The sequence below is a fragment of the Euwallacea similis genome, chromosome 19 (genome assembly GCF_039881205.1).
Source record: "Euwallacea similis isolate ESF13 chromosome 19, ESF131.1, whole genome shotgun sequence".
Classification (NCBI taxonomy): Eukaryota; Metazoa; Arthropoda; class Insecta; order Coleoptera; family Curculionidae; genus Euwallacea; species Euwallacea similis.
The window spans coordinates 1,019,703-1,032,768 of record NC_089627.1 but is presented as its reverse complement, the minus strand read 5'-3'; the positions used below and the strand labels follow the sequence as shown (position 1 = coordinate 1,032,768).

The 13,066-nt window shown below is 39.0% G+C and overlaps 1 protein-coding gene across 1 annotated transcript in view; it reads left to right on the top strand.

Moving 5' to 3' along the window:
• The window catches only part of LOC136415230 (protein O-mannosyl-transferase TMTC1-like), a 154,850-nt gene that overhangs the window by 117,701 nt on the left and 24,083 nt on the right, over positions 1–13,066 (top strand). The window lies entirely within an intron of this gene.

The following is a 13,066-nucleotide window of genomic DNA, read 5'->3' as shown; positions in this document are numbered from 1 at the left end:
AAGGTCCTTTCAGTCCTCGTAAATTTAATTCTACCAAGTCGGGCCTGTATAAAGCAGCCAACTTAAAAAAGGAAAAATTACCTAGAAAGTACTTTCCGAAACTTTTGTCGGCGGCACGTGATGTGAAAATTTGAATTTCCGATGGCAGCCTTATACTCGAGCGCACGTTTTATGTGTTTTAGATGTTATGCGGACGTTTCCGACTTTTTACACCTCAAATTTTAATAAATTTCCATAATTCTGTTTGGATTGAGTCAATATACCGCGTGTAAACAACCCTTCTACACTTTTTCAACAAAATCATCAGGAATGGATCCAAATGTGACAACACTGCTATTACACCGTTGCCACATTCTTTCTCCTATACCGCCAGAACAAAATCAATTTATTTAACCTCTCCCACAGTATTAAGTGAATATCCAAACTGGGAAATTGATTAAGGTAAATGCATAAAAAATAACTTCCTAAATAGCAGGGAGGGGACTATAAATTGAAATTTAAAATGTTCGACTCGTCTAACTTGGAAAAAGTTGCCAGATCGATTGTACTCCATTTGCATGATTTGATTCGGGCGTTCTATAATCCTTCGCGGTCGGCTCTCAAAGAGATACATTTTGTTACCTGCACGCTGAAGGGTTGTTTTGTGTTAGAGAACGTTCAATAGGACCTATCTCCGAATATATACGTTACATATAATGAAATGGATAATGAACCTGAACTTCGCAGAACTCAGGTAAATCATAACGTAAGCAACTGCTAAGATATGTAAGAAATAGCTCTAGTATAAATCAGGCAGTATGAAATGTTGCTAGCCCCTTATCCTGTTTAATCAATTGATGGCCTTTGTGGTTGTGTATGTGAGTCGAAGCGAAAGGTCATCATGCGATACCTCCGTCGCGTTTTCTCTGATCTAAGTACCAAGCTCACTCCATTTTCCTTTAAAACTAATGAACAATTTCGTGAGTTGCACACTATCTGGGCGGGTCTAACACACCCCATAAGTGTGGTGCCGTTCAAGCAATCAGGCCACACCTCTCAAAGCTAATGCGTAGGTGGCATATAGGTGGGCCGCATATTAAGTCACGCCTTCTCTGATTTCATCCAACGGGACTGCAGAGTTCTGATGTTTGCTGCGTCAATTAAGTGCCTCAAACCTGACTTACTGGAGATAAATGTGCAATTACATGTACTGAGTAGCACTTAATTTCCCCTTGAATAAATGACTATCATGGGAGAATTTTTGAAAATATTTAAATCAAGTATTTTTTATTCAATTCAGACAAAATGTTTGACAAATAAAGTTTTAGCTTGTTTCGAGCAATTGTGCATATTTTATTTAAGCTCAATTGAGTCAATTGAAACAAAAATTATTAAACTCCACTAAATAAAAAATAGTCAAACACATGGTTTATTAAAGTTTATGTGCTGTAGCGCTCTAAAGCGGAATTTATAAACTCTGTTCCTCGCATTGTGCGTGATCCTCGCTTTTTGTATGTTACTGTTACAGATATTGCAGCTGTTCCCATGTTAATGATTTATAATGATGCTGCTCTGCTATTGGTAGTTGGCATTGTTATTGGTCAGAAAAATGGCATCTCCTTTGTTAGCGGCAAAAATCCTATCAACAACACAGGAGTGATTACATATTGACGAAGGATTTCAGTTTTCATTGTGCGAGTGCCTTGAATGGAAAGCGTTCAGGCACCAGCAAAACGCGACTCCCAATTTTTCATCTACAAGAATTTCCGCGTAGTACTGCCGGCTGCCTGCGCATTTTTGGCCAAAGAAAGAAGCCAATTTAAACTCTCTGCTGGAACTAAAGTCAGTATTACACTGACAATTTATTCATGAATTTCTTCGCGAAGTCACTCCGTGAATTAATTAACGTATGTAAAACCCCTTTGATACTGACAATTTTGCCGCTAATTAATTCACGAAGAAATTCGCGGTTAGAGCATAATCTAATATTCGCCAATTCCTTCGAGAATTTAGAGCTTCCATAAAGAATACCAAATATTGAAATCGTTACTAAAATGCTTATTTCATACATGACATCAAGAAATTACAATAGAGGGGCATAAACACCAAATTTTCAAGCTGTGTCCTGCACCCGTCGACCTGCAGCACTCACTGTGGCTAGTTGTCCCATTTGAGTGTCCAATTTTGTGAAACTGAAAGCGTGTTTGTTTAACTAGTTGCGAAATGAACCCCGCTTTGACATCGATATCGATCGCAAAAATTGGCACTTTATTTATCAAAATTAGAACAACAGTTGTCGGGAAGAGCAGGGCTGCAACGCTTTATTGCAGAGGTCGCAGTTGGTTATAGCGCTGTCTTAAAGCGGTAAAACGAATTAGTCCGGAAAGCTGGAACTTTGAACCTCTAATTCTCGCAATATCAAATCAACAGCTGCTTGTCAAATCAAGTTGTCAGACAACTGAATGCGCCCAATGTTTAAGATGATGAGGGACGCGAGTTTTCTCATTAACATTTTAACGTTGATAAGTTTCCGATATACTTAGGAAGATTTTGCAGAGAGGAGCTGACTTTTGGCTTGAATATTCTATATGCCGTGTAATAAGAGCACTTATTTCACCGTTCTCAATGACGCACTTTCTCACACAATATACACAGAAAACAATCTCTTTGTAAGTCTTTAGGGACACAGGGATTTCAACGTAACAAACTTGTCTTGTTCCAATGTAGTAAACTAGAGCCTTCCTTGACAAAAACCTTGATTGATCGATAGAGACGAGGATTATATGTAGTTAGGGGTAAACCATATACTGTGTGTCCCAAATTGGTTGTGTACGTAAGAGAATCTTGGTTACTGTAAGAGATACAGATCTGGTTAAACGAGGAATGTCTTTGAGATTGTTACGTTTCATACGGGGTTTAAAAATTGCTTCATTCTTTACCTTTTTCCATAAAAATGGGAAAACTGCATGTTTAGCTATGCCCTGGAGCCAAACCAAGTCGAAAGTGATATTGAAGATAAAACTTTATTAGGGCACTTTTTTACGTGAGGCATCAACAAAAATTCTATATATCACAGTTTTTTCCATCGAACTTTATGAGAAGTTTCCCGTAAATTTCTCTAAAACGTTCCCCATTCAGCCGACTTCGTGCGTCCCACGGTAATAAAGGTCTCCATACACATAGAAACAATTTGGGACACGCTGTATTCCGATTTTGAAAAGGCTAAGCCAAGACCGGTTTTTATTTTCCCTTTTCCAGTTCAAGCGGAACTCCGGGGAGATATCGGCAATGATTTGTTGCATGTTATGTTTGGCGTTCGTCGAATGGAACTTTAGATTGAGTTTAAAATTTAAAATTCACTGTGAACGAGGTCCACGACCTACGTCCGGCCCCTCTAAAGTCGCTTAACTGGAAAAGCAAATTCAAATTAAAAACATCACTTGAAAACTTGCGCTGCTCATTAAAATCGATGTTGTAAGCATTGTAGGAAGCGGCCTCGACAAACGGATTCTCCTCAAAGACGGAGCAAAAATCCCTCAAATGCAATAAATCCCTTTGATTGCGTTCGAGTATTAGGGTTCCTAAAGGGCCAATAATTAAGCCGCTAAAAATGTGCTAGTGGCAAAGCCGGAACTCCCTCGTCTACCAGGCCAGATTAATGTCGGCCCGTGGGTGTAAAATGGCTATTTTCCCCTCTCCTAGGTCGCAGAGGAGGAAGAAGTATGCAGGGGATTTATCTCTCAATCTCTTGCATTTTACTACTCTAACGACTATGCGACTTTGAAAATAAAAGATATAAAAGTAAACAAATTTTATTACATATGTAAGGCTAATATATAGCGTGATTGCAGGATAGATATAACAATCGTTATATCAGAAAAATAGCAGGTAAAGAGTGGCAATCGCACCTACAGGCGATATAGTACATCGCCTACATTCACCAGTCGTTGGTCATATTTATTTAATAAAGGGTGATGTAATAACAGAAATTATCAATAATTATGGTCATACCGAGCTCCTTAAAACACATACACTTTCTTTAAATGGGACTGACTCGTGTATGGAGCATTCTGCTCCAACAAGCGTCTGCTTGCGAAAAAGAGATATACCGGGAGTAAACATAAGATACAAGATGTATATGAAAGTTTCTCGGAGTGTGCAGAAGACATTCGGAGTATGCGGAAAACTTTCGGAGTGTGCGGAAAACTTTCGGAGTATGCGGAAGGCTTTCGGAGCACGCGAAAAAGTTTCGGAGTACACGGAAGATTTTCGGAGTACGCGGAAGACTTTCGGGATATACAGAACACTTTCGGAGTATGCGGAAAACTTTCAGAATATACGGAGGACCCAGTTTCCACTACTTTGAACTGGATGATGTTAAAGGCCAAGGAAGAACCATCAATAATATATACTAGGAATTTGGTGTAGTAGGGCTAAATAGAAAGTCTTTGGGCTACTGAGAGATTAAGGCAATAGATCAAGGATCATAGGTCGTTCCTCAAAAGAGGTTTCAATCCGCATCAAAACCTATTTTCCCTTCATCCTCACGTTATATCCATTTTATATCTCAGGGAACAAACGGGACTATTAACAACAACGGTTGCTGTAGTTTAATGGATACAGGAAGCAGCTTGAATATATTAAAATTAATGCCACGTTGTGGTGATTTCTTCATCATACAGCAAAATTAGAGATAAATCATGTATGAAACGCATTAGGAAATGCTATTTTGTGCAACACGTAATATATTGCCTCGCTTCACTCTCCCGCAGAATCCCACTGGTTACATAAAATTATACATTTCCTAACTGATTAAATAAACAGCCTCTATATCCAATAATTTTAAGCCCTGATTTAACGTTGGCGGAGGGCACGTGAAATCTGATGATGGCATGTGATGGAAGTGAAACTTATGAGCCATTACACTGCTAGTTTAATTATCTTTTTGGACATACTTGCAGATTGAAAAAACTCCGCGATATTTCAACTGTTACGCCCCTGACTTTCATCGATAACAACCAATAGAAAAATGGGATAAATCGAATTTTGGTGTTGTCGTGGCAGCTTCAAGCCAGCGTTACAAATACTGACAGTGGAGTTGATTACATTCAAAACTTCTCCCATCTTGATATATAAGATAGTACTGCACTGATATATCTGTAGAGGTTTTGGACCCCAGGGAAAACGGGAGATTTCTTAGGGCCAGCAAATCGCATTCAATAAGTATGAGAGTATTGTGAGTTCAAGGGCTGTTCAGAATTGAGTACACTGAGAAAATTATCTTTTTCGAACTCGACAATGGGGGGAAGTCGACTAGAGCAGGGCCCCTCTCCTTCCACGCCTCTAGATCCGCACAGTATTGACGTGTTGCATTCTTCGAAAACCATTTCCAAGGATCCGATATCATACACATACTAAAACGTAGTTTTGAGGCAAAAAGCATTCGAACAATAATAAACAATCTGTTGAAAAGCGCGGTGCAGGAATCCCCTGGTGCCAAGCCTAAGGACCTGGAATATGCATGCGGCTCTCCGACATCTGAAAAATGAATGAAGCTTATTTAAAACCCCCGAGCGAGGCACCTTTATTTATTGGAGTTAATATTTCAAAAAATACCTAAAGTTTTTCGGCTGAAACATATGGGGCCTTATTTTTCATTTTTCAATTTCGGACATTTACGTACATGTGGATTCACGGCCGCGATAAGGGCCTATAGGCCCGGTGATTCGGCTAAATTGCCTTTGTTTTTTTGCCTCGGTTTTTATCAAGTTATTTTTTATGACCCCTAATGGATGATATTATTTATTAAACCCGAAAATCACATAGATCATCGGAAGTAGAAACGTAAGGGAATGGGCAAAAATTGCCCATAACGTGTCGTTGTTTTCAGTGGCCTTGGGGTCATGTCTGGAATTGTGCAAGTTCTGGGCGATTCACCATATTGATCCGATGAACGTTTTCGTTATTATCAGTCCTACAAAAATCTCTAACGTAGCAAAATTTCGTATGTTTCTCCAAATCGTCAGTCTCGAGACGTTCTAGACAAGAGAATCCAGGCGCCTCCAAATGGAGTACAAGAACCTGCGGAGGACGGAATGACATTTGCAAATTTATATCCTCCAAAGGGAAGAACCTAGAGGGATTGTTTTATGGTTTTCATAGCCTCTTTGTCCACTTCTGGACCGTTTACAATATAAGCTCAACGTGTTGCTTTCCTGGAAAGCTTGAGACAAGAGCTTCTGTTTCACTTGGAAGTAAAAATGTAGAAATTTCTTTTAAGACTTCGAAAGCTTAATTGTAAGGTCGATCCATTGATCTTCTAGGAAGTGCTAGACAAAAGTATCTCCAAGGCTGCGGAGCCCACTACAGCTCTTAGCTAAATCTCAAAAATTGATATTTGCGAAATGAGTGATTCTATAAAACTCCTTTTAAGGCTGGCTACGCTTTTACGTCCATCCCTCAGTCTTCTGGAAAGTAACCTCTAGCTCTTTATTTTCTTCAGAACTACTGGGCAGGATTCATCTTGAGCTACCTTAAAACCTTGCGATACCCACTTGTGCGCGCGGCAAAATTTAGAAGATTCTAGCCAGAAACTGAAGAATCTGGAAGATCATATTTAGAGGTCTTAGAGCTCCCACACCTAGCACCTAAAATATAAGCTCAATTTGTAGATTTGCTTAGAAGTACTGAAATAGCCCTGGAACCTGCAAAAATTAGAACTTCTAACAGGAGAAATCTAGAGAAAGAGCATTAACTATGCTATGCTAATGCCATGTCTACCTTTTATTATTCTAAAATATGAACTCAATCCGTTAATTGAATTGGAAGCTCTGGAGGAGAGTTACTGGTCACCTTCAAACTAAAGCGAAAACGGGCCCAAATCAACCAATCTGGAACATCTCTACGTATTCTACAGTTAGTAATCCCCTGAACTAATTTTGAAATCATTTTGCTCGGAGGTTACATGACGAGAAAAGCACTGTTAAAGTTTATTTCGAATTTCGGCAGTGCTAAAGTCCGGCAAGCTGCAGGAAGTTCTCTGGTTTAATGACGCTGGGATATTGGGAATATTCGAAAAGTTAGGAAATGACTAAAAGGTCCGAGAACTTTGAATAAACATTTCCGTTTAGCTGCCAGTCCCAGAGCATAATGGTTATTTATTTAGAGAAAGAGAGCCTCCGCTTTGGCTTTTCTTGACATGAGGTTTGAAATCCCTATAAAGAGTTCCCCTTTTGAGAAGTTGTGATGAACTTTTAAAAATCGCTTCCTGCAGATGTTCAAGGAAACTATGAAGATTCTTGGACTGTTCCGTTCCAGTCCTTAAAATGGTGTACAAGGTGAACAGATGTCGATTGTATATGGGAAATCCCAGGAATTATGGGCCACTTCTTGCAGCAGGCATGGAGGTTTACCTATCTATAACGCGCCTTGATGGCCGATCATTTAATTAACGATTCACAATTCCACTTCACATTGTGTCAGAGACATATTTCCAACGATATCCTGAAAAACCTGATAAATCAACTTTTTTAGATTGATCGACTTTTTAAGGTTGATTGAGATCGAGCTAATATCGAAAGCTCACATTGATGAAGACCATTTATGTGAAAAAACTCGTCTTCTTCACCATAAATACTGTGAGTTTACATAAAAAAAGTTTCTTTGGGTCTCATACTTCTTTTTGCCCTTTGCGCAATTGAGAGGACCTTCGTGATGGCTCCGCGCCTTCCCAAGCTCCATATGTGTCCTTTTAAGTTGCAAGGCAGGGCTTTCCTCCTTCCACTCACTTTGTCTATGCCCTTCTAATCTCACATGATGTTGTTACCAACTTTAAAGTATACATTCGATAGAAGTGTCTGCTTTTCGGGGTCTATTGTCTCAATCTCCCTCCTCCGAAGTTGGTTGGTTATCCGAACTCATGGGAGGAGACATTCAGGGGTCATCACATGGAGGTGCAGATAGAGCTTTGACCCCTTATACCTTTTGAAAGAGACGTTTTGAGGTAAAAAATGCTTTCGGTCCGTGCCAGTTCCTGAGAGTGATAATTCATTTATAAGGGACAAAATTCTCTTTCCAATATAAGAACTATATGAATACCGAAATTTGCTCACCCTATACGGTGTGACCCATTTAAATGGCAACCATTTCAAATCGCCATAAATTTTTACCTTTAAAGACCCCAATGCTGCTCAAAAACGTGTTATCTGGTATGTGAACGAATTCTTAGACGTATATACAGGGCGTTTTGTATTTTTTAATACGACACCCTACATATAAAACAAAAGACAGCCCAAAAAATTTTAATTACTCCACTAGACTTGTCAAAACACGCATCTAGTGTGCTCTATTAGTTTTTCTCTAACTCTTATAGTTGCTGAGATATTTTAAGGAAACCATGTAAATCTGCTCAAGCAGTACACGAAGCGGTCGGTGTTAAGACCTGTGTCTTATGAAATCCAAGTCGACGTGGCAAACGCGCCATGCGCCGCAGACCGTTTTTTGTTATATTCATTGATAAGGGAACAGACACCCCCTCTGAGGAGCCTCAGAAGTACCACTGGTCCAAAAATGGCGAGTCGCTGGTTCTGTCTCGTTATTGCCTGTTTTTATCCACCTTGTTCAGCAGGTAAATCATTATTTTCTTCCATTAAATCTTAACTAAAGTTAGGAAAGATGTTGGTTGTTTTCGCGTTTCCCTGAGACTGCAAACTTGGGGCGGTCTAAGCGTGAACTATACATGGCCTACCTACAACATGGCCCCCATTTTTGGTACTGCTTCCAGGATTATCAGTCAGCAAGGGTATGTTTTTCTTTTTTGTAGTTTCCGGCGCTGCAGCTCCTCTTTCAAAGATACCGGGCGTAGACCACCAATTTAAACCGACATTAATACAGATTTCAAACATCCCCAAATAAAATGATAAGCCCTCAACGTGCAGTTGCAGTTCGCAATAAGTTCAAGTTAACAAGATATTAAATTAATATTCAAGAGAACTTTCATATAACTGCGGATTTTATAGTAGCCAAGCCAGAGAACTGGAACTTCATTTGGAAGTTGCGAGTTCGGTTGCGACGAACTGAGACGCAATTATGGCTATGCCTTTGGCGTCCTTCATACCTTACATGAGAGAGGTTTTATAGAAGCACTAGACCTCCCTCTTTCACCTCCAGCCATAGTTAAGAGTACTCTAAAAGGTGAGGAGTTTAATTGTTTTCTAGGAAGATAGCTGCACCACAAAGCTCGCTTGTGGAGGTTTACTTAGAATAATTATGAGAAAGTTGCTAAATGTATTTAGTAACACAGCTATGCAGCTGCATTAAGAATTTGCAAGAAGAAAATGAGATGTAAATGGCGAAACTTCAAGAGTTTACGTTCCGAAGTGAAATCTTACAGAGATGGTGGCTGAAAATGAGATGTGACTTCACAGACTTAACTTAAAAATTGATAAAGTTGCTGAATGTCTTCTGACACGGAGACCAACTGCAGTCACCAAAGATCCTCTAGTATAAATCTGGAAATGGGGAAAACAAGAGGAGCTGACCAGCTAGAAAAGTCGATAAACACACTTAATAGCTTATTGCGATTTAAGCAACTAGCTGCTTCCAAACGGGAAGATCCTTTATTTGGAAATGGAAAATGGAAATAATAGAAGGAAGGAAATCACACAGTTGATAGCTGAGTGCAACATAAAAGACTATAATTTCCAAATGGAAGAATCTTTTATTTGGCAATGGAAAATGGAGGATTGGAAGGGAGGTCTCTTTCCATCTGGAATCTTTCCACATGAAAGAATTTATTCCAGAATTTCTATCTACTTTTTAACAATCGACACAATGAGATCAATATGTTAATTTCCTTGAAAATATTGGACAATAGTAACTGGTCACTTGGAAAACCCCCCTCGATATGTTAGCCAATTTTAAGAAATTGTTTATTCAAAATGGCAAAATGTGAAAGAATTATTTTAAGGCTGCCAAAGCCCCTATGCGTCTACTCTTCATTCATCGGAAATATTAACTAAATCTGTTGATTTATTTGGACTTACTGGACAATCACCTCGAAAAATCTACTGGATAGCCTAGAATAGTTCTTCCATAAGGTCCATCCTCCTAAAACCTAAAATATGAACTCATCTTGATTAATTTTTGGAAGTTCTGAGCAACATTTTGTGTAATAAAAATTTTGTCAATTGAAAATTTTTGTACAGGATGAGACAAAAGGTACAGCCCTTTAAAGAAACCCAACATAACACAACTGACGGCACCTTGCCGGTCATATCCCATGAAAAAAGATTTGATATAGCAAAATTTTACTCTTCTTTATGATTTTTCATGACATGCAGTCAGAAAGAATAAATCCGAATTCAAAGAAAGTGTTGCAACTTTAATGTTTGTAAATGGATGGAATAACTAATCGCCTGGAAAACTACATTAATAAATTACACATGGCTCTATTACGGCTGTTAGGCTTAATTCCTGTTATTTCAGCGATTTTAACCATGTTATTTTGTGTTTTTTTGGGTTGAGTCAATCTTGCCTGCACGCGGATGTTTTTGCAAACCAGACACCACCAGCGGACCTCCTCTTTTACGTCTGGACCCTGGAGCGTAAATTAATGACGGTCACTTTATTCCAGAAGGGCCCTTTACAAGGGCTGAAATTACTCTTTGCCCTTGCTTGTTTATTTTTCAAAGCAGTAGCATCGTAATATTGATCAGATCGTCGTTTTGCCACGTACGCAAGTAAATCCTGGCTCTATTTATCTCGGTGTAAAACCGAAATGTCCGCAATATATCTTTTAGTGACAAATCGATCGCCTAGTCAGCATCACTTCTCAAAGTTTTCGGTGTGAGTTTACTAGTGCTTTTATGGCTCAGATTCACATAGGAAATTTTTCTTATTCTTGCATCTCAAAAAATATTTCACAATGCTGTAGGCCTGCAAGTGGGACTCTTCCCGGGAGAGCCGTGTCGAAAAGCTGCTTTCTTATTCCCAATCTCTACGTGGATCTCGAATTTCCCTAAAGGATTACACTTTATTTTTATTCTTGGCTGGTAAATATACGACGAGGTGTCTTATTATTTATCTGGATCTCCCAGCATTGCCTTGTCACTGCAGGTGTGTTATATTCAAAATTCTGGAAAATCTATGCAAACTGGAATCCTCAACAATTAAGTGTTCACTTCCGAATGTACCAACGATGTCTTTCACATAGAGATAACGCGTCACACGCCCAGCTAAAAAGAGCTGCCTGTCCGAGCTGAGACATATGCAAAGTGGCCTAGAATGATCAACTTCCTCATTAGACTGATTTGCTCTGTAAACTACCACAAATACTGAAGCGCTCAGGGCAAATCTAACAAATTTGTTATTGTAACTGTTACTTCAACATCTAACAAACTTTTTGTTTCCGCCAAACTGCCCCTAAATGACTATTACTACCTGCGGCTTTATATCCAATCCGTTTCGAATTTCAGGTACCGGCAAAGTTTGCATTAATTGCCCAGAAAGGTCGGAACAAACTTGTTTTTAATTGCCATTATTTGATAGTTAAATGGCCAAAACGCTCGTTTGCGGTTGTTTTATTGATAAACAATTTCAATCTCCTTTCTTCCATCGAGGAAAGTGCAGTTAGAGCTCATTATGGTGAAAATTACACTCAGAATGGCAAGGAAAATGCCTATAATTGTACCGCCACAGCACGAGACAGTACGAAGGAGTTCAATAATAATTATGAGGTGCATTGATGACCAGTTTGCCGGTATTCGATCCTGACTCACCTCATTGGTTGGCAAGTTGATGTGGAAACTGTCATGTCGCGGTCGATGACAAACTGGTCTAACGAATCTCAATATCCCGAAGCACTGCATTCGGTATTAAGATCTATTTATATTTTATTCCCCAGACTCAGGAACTCTAACATATTAAATAATTCACCCAGGATACTCTCAATAACTTAATTGGCCTGGTTTAATGAGAAGTTCAAGGATGCGGTTTATGCCAGAAACATAGACCATTTGTCATAAAATTATCCTGTATTCCCAATAGTTTCTATGAAATTAACTAGATAAGATCTATTTGGGAAAGCCTAATAGACCCTAATGCGAGCATGACTGTTCGTAAAATAGAGACATTATATCTGATTGATTGGGAAATGGGCTTGTCCATTAAAGGATAACATCACTCTGTCTAATAATAACATTTGCAATATACATTGTTTAGATTGGACAAATTTCAGTTGAGAAATTTGACCTTATTCCAAAAAGCTGATTATTCATAAAAAAAATGAGGAGGAGAACATTGTAAAGCTTAATGGAAAAATAATTGGCCGTTTAACTTAAGTCGATTCTAACGACTATTAATTTCTTACAAAATTAAAAACTTTCCTCCGTCTTGTTTTCAGCGGGCACAACAAGAGCACTGCGGACTCGAAGGGAACTTTTTAATAACACTTTAGATAACATCGCAAATACTTCCTCAAAGTCCGCAACTTTACGAAAATTAAATTTGATGCTAAATATTGTAAGGAAGTCTAGTTCGTACGCGTCCGCAGTCAAAAAGTAATGACGCAAGCAGGGGCAGCCAATCGAGTACCGCGTTTAACCTCTCGTACCGCGCCCAAAGGCAACTGGTCAAGGTTTGCTCATTCATAAAGTTTCTTTTTAACTAAAGGGGCAATTTATCAAACTTCCCTAGCATATGTATTTCTTGCCTATTATCTACCTCTGAGCGTAAGGCATCTTTACAGAAACTATCTTCGCAATTCCACAGCTAATAACGCTCTCACGGTTAATTGAAAATCTAACTCAGACAATAACTCATACCGGGGGAAACGTGTTGCAAGATAATCGGAAAATTCCATCTCTTCGTCGACCCTGTTCCGCCTTCGGGCTGCACTGCATACGATAATGGCTGAAATCTCGGCAATGTGTTACCCTCATTTACATTTCGCTTGATGTAATCTATTGTAATAAGTTATCCTATGAATTTGTTTAACCCTCTTACAGTCTTATTATGGAAAAAATGGTGTGCTGAAGTCACAGTTGGAGACCGTTTCGTTTAATTGCCTAGAGAAAGTTTTATTTTCCTG